Consider the following 13,590-nt stretch of genomic DNA (forward strand, 5'->3'; position numbering starts at 1 on the left):
GGTTGAGACGATGAAAGCATGATTGAAACCCGAGCTGCCGATCAGTGCGAATGAACGAGCCGCCTCCCGGCTGTCGCGGGCCCGCAGCCGAGGCCAATTTTTAATTAACTTCTTTTAATTTCATCACGTTTATTGGAAAAGGTCTCATTTAGCCATAAGCGACTGAAATTAATCGCCAAATAACCGACTTCATTTTGTTTTAGTTAGAAGAAGCATTCTGAGATCGCATTTTGTTAACAAAACAGCCAACGATGATGTAGAAATTTCTGCGTACAGACTTTATTACCGAGGTGTGTTTAGAAAATTACGAGCATTCGAGTTGCATATTGTGTGTCTCGTTATTCATACTTAGTACTAATGGATGTTACAGAACTCTGCGGTGAGAATTTCAGATGTACGGTTTTTATGTATTAGGTATCACGAAGTTGTGGTATAAATTCACAATGATTGTTTTCGACTACGACTCTTCACGCTGTGCGAAGAATATCTGCTTAGAATTGTACTTAAGTACTGTTCATATAAGCAATATAATGACCACCCATTGACGGGTATCAACTGTCGGATATGGATACTCCAAGCCTACTTCGACTGAAATGGGTGGTCTTAGTCCTGCGAATACCATGGCTATTAGGACTAAGCGTTGCGACTGCAGTGTTTAGCTATCATTAAAGTTTTCAAATTCACATAGTAATAAATAAAAAATATTTCACCTATGTTTTTAAATTAAAGTAGGATCTTATCAATACAAAACCATAAAAAATATTTAAACACAAATATTGTTTAACGTGTTATCTAACTGGTTCAATAAGATATAATAATTTGAATTTGTCAGTGTAATTTAAGTTACGACTTTATACTTATTGTGCACTGAAAATTATGTAAGTATGTTTAAAAAAATTGTGTGACTTCGTTCGACGTATATTAATAAAAATGAATATAAAACTAAAGGACCTAGTAACAGTAGGAATACATTTACCCGAAACAACACATTAAGGATTTGAAACGACAAGAAATAATTAAATTAGATGAAACATTCGATGTTTGACTCGATAAGTATTTCTAATCTAACAACCTAAGTCATCATAATCAAATTTCACTCCGTAATGAGGATGAGCTAAACAACTGTGCAGAATCACGTCGTTACCGCGTATTTCCATTTTGATGCAGCACAATGACGCGAGCGTATGCGATGCGATGTAACAGGACCTCGCTTATTAGCGCGGATGACTTGCCGCTTATTGGCTTCCCATTCCACTGCCGTGCGCCGTGCATGGCCCACGAGTTGCGCGACCCCACGGATAGCAAACGTTAATCACACTACGCCATAACGCCGCCTCCGCCTCGCAAAGTAGACGCATTACTCAATTTCTTTGTCAATGTCGCTTTCATATCAATGCTCTTTCACATCCAAGATACTTAACTACAAACAATAGAGCATCCTTTGTAACCTGACATAGGTCGTAAAGATGTAACATGAATATTGAACAAAAGCCCTGCATTTAATTTCAAATGAGCGCTAGTTACCTCAAAAACACGACATCATTCAAATAATAATGCAAACAAATATATTCTAGGCGTATAATGGGCTGGGTAATAGGACGTCGTTTAAGGCGAGACGAGCGCTCGCCGCAGACGAAGAACAAAGGCCTCGCTACGCTCCTGTTAATTCCTCAACACTTTCCCACTGTCGATGTTAAAAAGGAAGTCACGGCCCAAGGTTCGTTGCTCCACGTGCCTTAATAACACCATAATGCTCGATTCTGAGATATGTGAAAACGAAAGTGGATCACCTCGTACCAAAAGAAAGTAACGTTTATAGTAGTTACACGTTGGAAAGCCACCAATATCAAACCGTATTCAAGTTAACATTGTCTTAATACCCGATGTAACGTATAGATATGCAAATGAAAACTACGAGGTCCGTTGTTATAATCGAAAAAAGCGCGCTCTGATTTCTTCATAAATAACAAAACGAATAATATTATTAATTCCAAACGTTGAAATAACGTCTATATATAGTTAGTAAGTACAAAGAGCTTATTCAATCGCAGTCATAAATCATAAGCATTTAAACTGTATCAACACGAGCGTATTATCAATCGCATAAGTGCGTGTTCAGATATTTTTTTACCGCCTAGATAGCTCCTAATGTTTGTAAAGGCGACCGTCCTGTAGGTATATAACTTACAGAACTTACTTTTAGGCCATTTAAATAATGTTTTACTAGGGCGGCAGAAAGTGATGTAGACTTCATAAGACAATGAAGTAAAGGAGATGGATGTGTTAAATTTCGTGTCAAACAATTTAGTGCCACATTAAAGCCTCATTACGTAGCGCCAGCTCTACGGGGCGCTGCGCTCTTCATTAACAGTGAAACCCCATTAAATAATCCCGTTCTGAGAATACTTTACGTGCAATTATAAACATTAAAATGACATGAAATTATTTCATAATGGTAACAGAACAAATTTGTATGAAAACAAAAAGATCTATACATTGCCAATGAAATATTACAGCTTTTAGAAAACAGCCTACTTTCAAGTCTCAATAGAAATATTTGGTAAATGTATGGAATATCAACCAAAGTTATAATGAAAGCACAGTTGTACAAGCTTCTAAAATTAAATTATTATTTCGCCTGCCAACAAGTTGCCTTACAATCAGAAATGCGAAACTCAGTTCAAAGCAATCTGCTAGTTGGGGTAGGTATCTACGAGGCTTCTTGCCAAGTGCTTCATTTATTTATTCATGTGTGCAAGAGTTCAATCAATCACAGAAACTTTACTACGGTGGGCTCAGGTAATAAACATCAAACGAAATAAATTGCAGAAAGTAATTCCTCGTCGATTTTCATAATACAAATCAGTTCGCCATTTCGCGGAAACATCGATTATTTCGATTAATAAGGTGCCGTAAATCGTTCTCTTTCCTGTTTTTATACACCGTGTTTATTGATCAAAAATAACGATAAAATTTTATCAGCCCTAAAACAAACTAACCGTTGTGAAACTCGTAAAGAACTCATTTTAATTGTGACCCGGATGCGTTCATTATGCATAATGAGTTTATGAATATCGTTGCAATACAAAGTCTCTCACTTGTAAAGAAAACTAAAAACCTTTTCTGATAAAAAAAATAAGACGCGGAAGTTGCCGAAGATAGATAGATATTCCGCAGTGTGCTGGGCATCTGTTTTATGTTATTTGTATGTTTAAGACAGTATCTTTTTCGCCAAAAATGTGCCTAAATAAAACAATTTATGGTTCATCTCTACCACACATGACTACAGGTTAACGAAAAATAAGCGCAAACTAACACGCAACATGCTTATGTTCAATTGTTTTTTCCTCTTTTTTATGTAAGCGGTAGTTTCGCCTACTGGTTAAACCTAGACTTCATAAGTATTAAAAACATAATTTAGCAAAATTACTATTTTTTATTATGGAACCTGCTATTTTTAAATATTTTCTATATTAGAACAACAAAAAATTATCATGAAGATGAGATGCGACAACTCTACCTTTCCATGTCAACTTTACCTAGATACGCCTTGAGCCACTATTTACTTGACTATATTGCATCTAACACGATATGCACATATAATAAAACTACCCTAGGTAGGTAGAGCTAAACCATCTAAATTTTACATTTGCAAATATTTAGTATGCTAGTTTTTCCAAATGATTGCTATCACGTTAGATCTTTGACGCTGTTAGTTAAACTTACTCTTTCGACAGTAAATCCGGCAGTTATGTTTCTGAGATAGTAATAAATCTGGATTTGGTATCTCTTTCACCTTACTTTTCAGTATTTTTAGTATTTTGTCTAAAGATACATAATATGATTTATGTATCGGCTCTCTATCTTGACCACTTTATTTTTAAAATAAACGTGGGTAAAAATATTATTTACAGACAATTCGAGGATCCCCAAAAATGCTATAGCCGCGTTTCGGAAATATTCAAAACGTCTTATCCTAGGCTTTATACTACGAAATTTTTAAATTAAACTTCGTACACCGTGCCGTTCCACTCACGCTAATAGCATTTAACAGGAAAGTAAGAGCGATGGTATGATATGAACTTCGAATTTCAAAGTAGCCTGACAAGCTACAATGTTTCAAATTAAGTACGTGGAGGAAATTTTGGTAATCTCGTAAGTCGTTTTAAATGGTGTCTTTTTAATATTGACTTTAAATAAATTACAAGAAATTGATTATAACGACCGCAATAAAGGCCGTAACGACTTTCATATTGTTTTATGGTAAGTGCAATATGACTGTAATTTGTTGCGCTTGTAAAAATTGTTGCTTTCAAAATACAATCCAGGATTTAAAATTCTGGTGAATATTTTAAAATATTACAAAGTAACTTTTTAATTATTTTTTTTAATTCTGAGTACAATGTTGGGTCTACTCACTGGATTCCAAATATTTGAACTTTACTTTAATCTGTCATTTCACTTCAACACGAAAAAAGCGAGATATAGGATCAAATGTGTTGATTAAAATCTTAAATTAAATTTATGGTATTAAAAATATATGACAACGAAATATTTTCAAAATTTAAACTTTCCCGATCTTTTAATAAAGTATGCAACCTCGTTGCACAAAAGCCGCTTCTCTTGTTTTTTTTTTTTATGAAAGAATTTCTGTATACTGACTCTACAGTTGGAATAAATATTTGTTAAATTGAATGAATGTGTAACAAATCTGTAATAGAAATCTTAATAAAATCATATTTAAGGGTTTAATAACCGCTAAAGGGCTTTTTAATGACCGCAAGATGAGGCTTTTTGCAGTATTAAAAAATAAGTATGACATATTTTACAAGAAGTTGTAAGTTTAAATTACAATGCATGTTATGAGTATGAGATTTGTATTGTACCTACTGGACACTTTTTTATGGTTTTAAATGTGATTATTATAGCTGTTTCTTAATAATCGGATTATATTTAAAAAAATGTGTTTGTTTTATAAACATATGTGTTTGTTATGTTCTCGCTGCTGAGGTGAAAAATTGTATGTGTCACACGAGATCAAAGTTTTTTTGGAAATTGTGTGTTTGAATCCCTTGCTGCTCTTAGGATTCTAACCTAGAATCACTCGCTCACGCTCGTGATTCAATTATAGAATCCTTCGCTTACTCGCGATTCAAAATCAACACTCGCAAAAAAAAACAACTTTGCTCTCTTTTTGCACAAATAACTATTAATCAGCGTAAAATTAAACTATAAAAAAGCATTTTCGTTATGTCGTTTTAAAGTACCTACCTGAGTAATAAATATCATATTTCTCTAGTATTATTTTTAATCTTATTTGTTTTTAACTGTCAGTGATCCCAAGTTCACCCTTATACTACTTCTTCTATCAACGTTTGTTCTTGAAACCGTTTTAGGCAAAAAAGGTAATCATATACATATAATTCTAAAATGATTTATATTTCTACCGGGCTTTATCAAAGATGTGAGCAATAACTGTAAACCGCTCGACGCTCGATCAAGTTCTTATCCTTGTTTCTTTGCTGAGGCAAAGCCGTGTTTATAGACGACTTTTTGTCACTAAAGTGCCAATTAATCGACGGTAGAGCACGATTCGAGTTATCAAAGACGAATTTGGTATGAGTGCTTCTACTTCAAGATAAGTAGTCCTAATAGGATTCTCAAGACAAAGCTTAAAGTAACATAAAGAAATTGATTATTCTATTTTGACAGCCGAATAATTATTAGTCGCTAAATTTTTCAAAATATGTAAATTATTTTTCGTTTTAGAATGATGCGGACCGGTAGTAAATTCATTTTTAGGTTAACTTCATGCAATTATCATTACAGCCTTGACCCACAGACAATAAAATTAACCTAGCACTGGCATCTTGCATTTGATTGGCTTGGTGATTTTCTACACAGGATACTGTTTCAGGATATTATGTCGATTAAACACAGCAACGGTCATTCAACATAGTTATGTTTTATTTTTGTTCATAGCCCAACAACTTTATTCATCTTGAGCAGCGTTTTAAGTGCCGCTTTTGAATCGCCATTTTGTCGCTTCTAGAGAAACAGAGGGAAGCCATCAGGAGCTCTATCCACGCTTTAACTAAACCTGTACCCATTAGTGAGAAGGTACTCGCCGCAAAAACAACAGGGAACGAATCGGGAATGCGCCCCCGATCGGTCTTTGGTCCTGTATTGCTAGATGCAATATTTTATCCTTTATCTACGGTAATTTTCGCTATCAAAAACTATTTTTGTACTTTATAGTATCACATTATTACATTATGATGCGGTCCTAATTGAAAGTTCGCCTCAGTACTGGCACTGCGTCAAGTAAGGACACACAACTATTAAACAAACGATGTAATGCAGGTATACAGAGAATAGTAAATAAATTTTAATAACATTAAATGCTTAGAAACTTTTTTGATTGAATTCACGTTACTATTACTAACTAAGTTAATACCTATTAATTTTATATACTTCTTCCTTTAAATCTAATAACACTTAACTCTCAACCATATTTCCCACAAACACTTAGCATTACTCGTAATTTGTTGTATAAACAGTTTTAACGAGCTGGCATTACCGGCGATTCCATAAGGTAGTAAAATAACAGCGTGTCTTAGCGAGGACCTCATTTACGATGAATAGCCGTCCGATCGCGATCCGGTTCTCCGGTTTAATTACACGAACAACATCGCTGAAGTATTGTCTCTAAAGGTACACAAATTGCCCGCGATAACCCAGCGTCCTATCAGAATGTAGCCTGGAATTTGAAACGCATAGCTATGAAACGGGTAACTTGTTAATTAGGTGTTTCTTACTTAGTAAGGTACTGCATTCGTTTATGGCTTAGGAATTCCTAGATAATCTAATATGGTTAACTAAAGTACGACGGGACAATAATCCTAAGATAACAAAAAATAGATGACTGATTTTATCTTAACCTCACTTGACCTACCGACTTAGCGATTGCTTTGTAAGGACTTCGGTAAGTGCCAAGCAGAAAAAGTGAGACAAAAACTGAACAAGTATTCTTAATTCTCATTTAAGTGTATTTCTATTATTTTCAAATGACCTTTAAATCGTAGTTTTATTTCTAATTCAGCGAAGCGTTGGCTGTAATAAATATAATTTACGTGGAAGTTCTTTCAATCACACAAATGTATAATTTTTATATCATAATTTATTTATTTCTCATTTATCTATTTAGCGATTGAATTGAATGAAAATGAAATTGAATGAAAGAGGAGAGCTGAAAATCGACATCAGAGGCGTGCCACGAGAGAATATAGGCTATATTCAGCTATGGACTTATACATGCTGATAATGATGTTTATTTTAAACATTATCTAGAAATAAGTTTGTTGTGGGTATTTCACCACAATTGTGAAGTAAATATTAAATGTGAAAACCCGCTAATTAGATAAATTTTTGCGCGAAAATTACCCTCGAAATTGGAGCTACGAGATCTTGTTTGTTTTCATCCTTTAAATCTGTATAAAGCCATTGACAATAAAGTATAATGCACAATGATAGCGTGTGGTGTAAATTGTATCCCATTCAGTAGTCAAGTTGTCAGGAAATGCTTAAATGCGCGATTCACACGCAGAATCGAGTTTAGACAATGAAATAGGTAGAGAAAACAATGCTGGGTCAAATTGTCGGAGCCCTTAAGCCTTTACCGGCCTACCCTACTCTTAAAATAACTCTGCCGCCTTTAGGCCACGTAGTGGAAGATTAGTCGCAGGTAGAACCTTGTTTAAATATTGGTACGCACACGTAGAAATTCAACATAAAAGTAACAAAAAAAATTGATCGTCTTTTTGTAATCTGGTATGATGGTAATCTAAAAAGACTAGAGCACATTTTTTAGCCGATTTCAAAAAGAAAGACATTAGGTTGATTTTTTAAGTTTTTACTTGAAAACTCCGCCATTTACGAAGGAATCGATTTGAACAAATATTTTTTGTTCAATTGGGAATAACTCCCAGTTAGGTTTTATTATCACCAAGTTAGGATCAGGTGCTTGGATCCTAGGGAAATCGAGGAAACTTTTGAAATTTTGTAGAATTACACTATAGTTATTTAAGTATTATTTTGAAGTAACAAGTACATTTACTTTTGGAAATTGCCATTTGATAAAGTGGAACTGATGAGAAAGACCACAGTTATCCAACGAAACTACTCAATATCAAGGAGTTATGTCACGGGTAGCGATTCAATTACTTTAAAATTACTATGCTCATATGGCAAAAAAGGAACTGATGGTGAAGCACCAAGGAGATTCTTCAACAATCAAACTCACTGAATAGGAAAAAACCATTATTTGTAAAACATGTCGAGCAGTTGAGATAAAGCTAACACAAAAACATAAAAATTGACCCGACTCCAAAAACCACGAAAATAACTTTCTACTGATCAGTTTGCAGTTGGTACCTCAGTAAGAGCGTAATATGTAAATAATGCTGGTTTGAATACTCGGTGCAATTTTCATATATTCTAGTCAAACCGTATCAGGTTTCTTTAGTGTGAACTAAGCATTAGATTGAATTAAGTTGAACGTTTCCCATACTCCGTGGGGCCAATCTGAGTCCAAGCGAATGACCAATTACGAGATCCGAGGGCGGATGCGCAGACGACTCTCGTAATCTACAAGCGCCATTACCTCTACGTGCCGTCACTGGCTCATCGGCTCCTACGTAATTCACGTAATAAACGCAATCTGTTGACACTCCCGCTCGCGAGCTACCCTTTATCCCGCCACAAATTGTCCATTCGAACACTAATCGTGCGCGCGGCATGAGAAAGTAAAAAACAATTCACCATTAGAGCCTTATTAAGGGACGATTGTATAAATCGTTCCGCTCTTTGTTTTATGTCGTTATATGTTATTAAGGAAAAACAGTGATAATTCTATTGCGGATAAAGACGCCTCGAGTGATGCGTTGTTTTATAAAATACTAGCCTGTTACCCGCGATTCCGTCCGCGTAGAATTCGTTTATCCCTATCCCGCGGGAACTATGTAATTTCCCGGGATAAGAACTATCCTATGTCCTTCCCTCTAACTCAAAGTATCTGTGTAGCGAATTTCATTTAAATCGGTTAAGCGGTTTTGACGCGATGGAGTAACAAACAAACAAACAAATCAACAAACAAACATACAGACTTACAAACTTTCGCATTTATAATATTAGTGGGAAGATAATTGTTGATTTAACACCTGAAAGTATGAAATCTGCAGTCATGTTTCCTTATATTACTCGAGTTTCTTTGTGAGGATGTCTTATTGCTATAGGTACGTGTGTATTTTTGTGGTAACTTAAAGAACATATTAAGTTTTTCATTACAGGCATTATCTTTAGATTAACATACATAATCATCACAATATTTACCTATACGTTTTGTTCGATAATTATCTCGGGAACTCATTACTTCCAATAAAAACTTTGTAAACCTTACCACGTGCTAGCCTTTAGTCGATCACTGTTACATGCCTACTGCAAATTATTATTTCCCACAACATAGCACAAGAGAGTAAACAATACACGGATTTAGAACCGTACGGTATCTTCTACTATACACATTAACGCTTGTTACGCGAGAGTATTTTTTCTTGCTCGGAAAGTTTTCTCTGCAATCTGTATGCTATAGTAGGCTATAGTTGAGTTGTGCGTTAGGTAGGCTAGAACTAGAACGACCTCGAAGGACGGTGCGCTTTGTACCCACGCGGTTGCGCGATATCCGCATAGTTCGCTTGACCGCCGCACTGTGCCCGCGCACCTTTAATCAATATAATCTAACTAACGCAGTACTATGTACTAATATAAAGAAACATCCATCTTATTCCATTGAAATGCAAAAATATGCTCAAAAAATAAAAAGCATCATGCAGACGCAGCAATGACTTGCGAAATTTTGGAATGAGAGTCGGAAGCGAAAAAAAACGTTTATTTTTATACATGAAACGCTAAACAGTTTATTGCAATTTGCATTAAACCAATCTTATGTAAAACAACTACATTTTACTACTGCAAGAACTGATAAAACGTACAGTATCAAAGCAAACAAAACTCTTCGGAAATAATAGCCATGTACTCAACATAAAGATCTCCTGAATTAGGCTGTAAAAATCCTACCCAGTGGTTTAGTAATAAATAAAATGTTCTGTATAATTTGAGTTACGGAATACGGAGGAACATACGGATCCCTCGCGTGCTTCGTATTGTGTGAAGCAATAACATAAAACCTCTTATCTAGGCCGGATATTTACAAAACAGGCTGTAGCAAATCACACCTACATTTTGGTTTTATTAGTACCATGCCGTTATTTTTTAGACTACACAAGTACACAATCATAATCTAACAAAGCTCATGTTAAAATGTCTACTTCAAAAATAAAACACTTACATAAAATGCATAAATAATAAAAATAAGCGAATAAAAAAGGACAACAGCACTCCCGTCTTAAGGAACTGCGAAAGACTGATGTTTATAATATTCATGCTACCTGCGTTAAAGGCAGCTAATATAGTACCTGGTTCATTGAATCATTGACTACAGAATGAATCATAAATCTTATTCCAGCTGGGCTTGTTCAATAAATGCGCTAACTCCTATACATTAGAGTATAACTAACTTATTTCGCTAAATCACTAGCATACTAAGTGAAAGTGTATTTTCTTATAGTAAATATCACCAGATGCCACTCTAACACCACAACAATACGCCAGTCGAGTACGTTTTCTAGGTAAGTAATAAAATATTAGAAATTTTGCTATGCAGTGGACACTGTCTGCTGATGAGATTAGGTAACCGGCGACTCACGTAAATTCGAAAACGCCGCGATTGCCATTACAATTTTTTACATAGCAACGCACGACCTTGTACTTAGTTCCTGGGTCACGGCACCCAAGGACATCGTAACCGCGAAAAAAGCACTTGTATTTCTAGTTACCTACGTAATAAACATGACCACATAGAATTTCAGTGAAAGAATTAACAAATACTAAGACAAGTGTAATCGATGTCCAACCTTGAGTAAAAAGTTGTACTTTTGTTTATTATAAAGAGTTCTACATTGTTTTGAACTTGGATGTATGTTAACAGACGAGGCGAATGTGACATGGTCCACATTTCATTTACGCAAAGTTGTGGATCTAGTCTACGTTGGATGCTAGTGAATCAAAAACGAGAGCGGAACCGCAATTTACGGCAATAAAACTATAATAAAAATCGCATGATTTGTAACAAGAGTAAGTGTGTCGCGTGCGCAGACAAAGATGCTCTCCGCCCGCCAATCATTCCGTTAATTGGAGAGAATCATCGTCGTAGAAAGTCCACGGCCACCAGGGCACGTCAATAATATCGAGTGCAATGCGGTGCAGTGTCAACGGACAACGCGGCCGCGAGTGCAACAAACTATGGCGGTCGGTCGTTCACGCGAACTTTTAGTACTTTACTTACACAATAATGCCACACCACGTCCAATACCAGCGAGAAACAAAAACAACCGAATTTGTAAAGGATCATTTTATTATACAATATCGATGCGGCGTCATGACTTCGATTTTACTACACTGTCTGCCTCACTTGGCTCGATGTTTATAGTCACTCTCCTTTTATTACGGCCAAAAGCATGTATTGCATGTTGATTATACCCCGGAAAGCTGTCAAGAGGGACACATCGACGGTTTTACGTTAAAACAGTCTCTCGTTTATCAACATTTCATAAATTAAGTCGATTCAATTTAATTTCGAAGGTGCCACTTCTTCTGATAAGTACCTACACAAAATCCACAGAATTCAAAGCAGCCTACTATTTTACAGATAACTACTCGCCACCACCTTCTATTGACACTGCTACAACCGCCTTAGAAGGTATGCAATGAATGCAAATCAATAAACAATCGTTACGTCAGCTTCGTAGTCATTATCGTGAAAGAACAGGTGCCGGTGTGGGTAGTTGGAAGGCACTCACAATAGTGCGCGCATAAGGTCGCTGACTCAGTGGCCTCTTCCTGCGCCCGAGCCATTTTGGGAAACATTACGTGAGCGTCGGGACGCGCCAAGAACTTCAATGGCAGCTTAAATCGGGCCTTGAGCAAAACTAATGCCATATCATAACATGTAGCTTTGGTCGATCAAGCATGAATACAACACTATTCGTAATCACGCTGCTTCAAAATAACTATGTAAGTATTTGAATAATATTCACTGCACCAGAAATTTACCTACTTCTTCGTTCCGATATACATTGGCGAGCAAAAATAATGGGTCACTTTTCATACAACTTTACACATTGTTTGTTTGGGAAATTTGACCAACGCTCCTGTAAAAAAAAACATCAATTTTTTTTATTCAAAACAACAACATTTTATGACATCGGTTCAATAACGGAACAAACAAACAGACTCACTTTCTCATTTATAATATTAGTAAAAATGTTAAAAACAAAATCGTAGCAGTAATAAATCAATATCTGCTTCAATCAGCATTGTCTGATACAAAAAAAAATATTGATGCGTGAGAGTTTCTGTCGCGAGGAGATCGAATGTAAACAAACAATACAATTTCTGTAACTGTAGGTGTTATATTGGGCTGTTGTCCTACTAAAGGCTGGATGCTGACTGATTCACATGCGAAAACGAGTTCTATTTTATAAGAGTAGGTAGGGGTTAAATATACTTTTACTGTATCAAGATAGCTTACTATACCCAATTCCCATTCCCTCTGACACCATGAACAAACATGACCCTTCATTTGGGGTGACAATTTTGGTGACCCGTTTGAATAAAATTTACTAACTTTTGCATGTTGTTTTGGTGCCGATGGCGCAAACAAAAACAAATTATTTAACAAGATTAACCCATATTTTCAACGAACTAAAAGTACATACTTAATTTTGTATCACGAAACCATTTTTTTCCGGTTTTTGTTTTTTTTTTCGATGAAACTTCATAAATAGATTAGATACGAATGTTTGTTCTAGGGTCTTGGGTGTTTAATATGTATTTAAGTATGTATCTATATCTATATAATTATATTTATCCGTTGCTTAGTACCCATAACACAAGCTTAGCTAAGCTTACTTTGGGACTAGGTCAATTGGTGTGAATTGTCCCGTGATATTTATTTATTTATTATATATATTTATACAGAGCATTAGTGCATTTAATAGTTAGTTTATTTAATTTCATTTAATGAGTTCCATAATAATTAATGAATAAAATAAGAACAAGAACGTAAATCCCTACTGTTCCATTATTGCACTACACGGATTATAATTGACTGAGATAATTAAGCTAACTATTAGAAGAGGTTGTTGATAATATATGCCATACACTTAGTAACACCTGGATCAAACAATTTTAAGACATGTTGAAATTTGTTCCGTCTAAGGCAAACCTGACTGCAAATTGCAAATTATTAATATCAAAATCTACTGTATTTTACAGGCATAATGATTAATTGCTGTAGAGTATAATCTATAACGGCAACAGGAGTAAGCACTTTTCTTATCCTGTGAGTCGATCTGCACATTTCCTTTACATTCGGATAATGATCTTCAACCAACAAATTCCGCGAAACTTGTA

This window comes from Choristoneura fumiferana, chromosome 18 (genome assembly GCF_025370935.1).
Source record: "Choristoneura fumiferana chromosome 18, NRCan_CFum_1, whole genome shotgun sequence".
NCBI lineage: Eukaryota > Metazoa > Arthropoda > Insecta > Lepidoptera > Tortricidae > Choristoneura > Choristoneura fumiferana.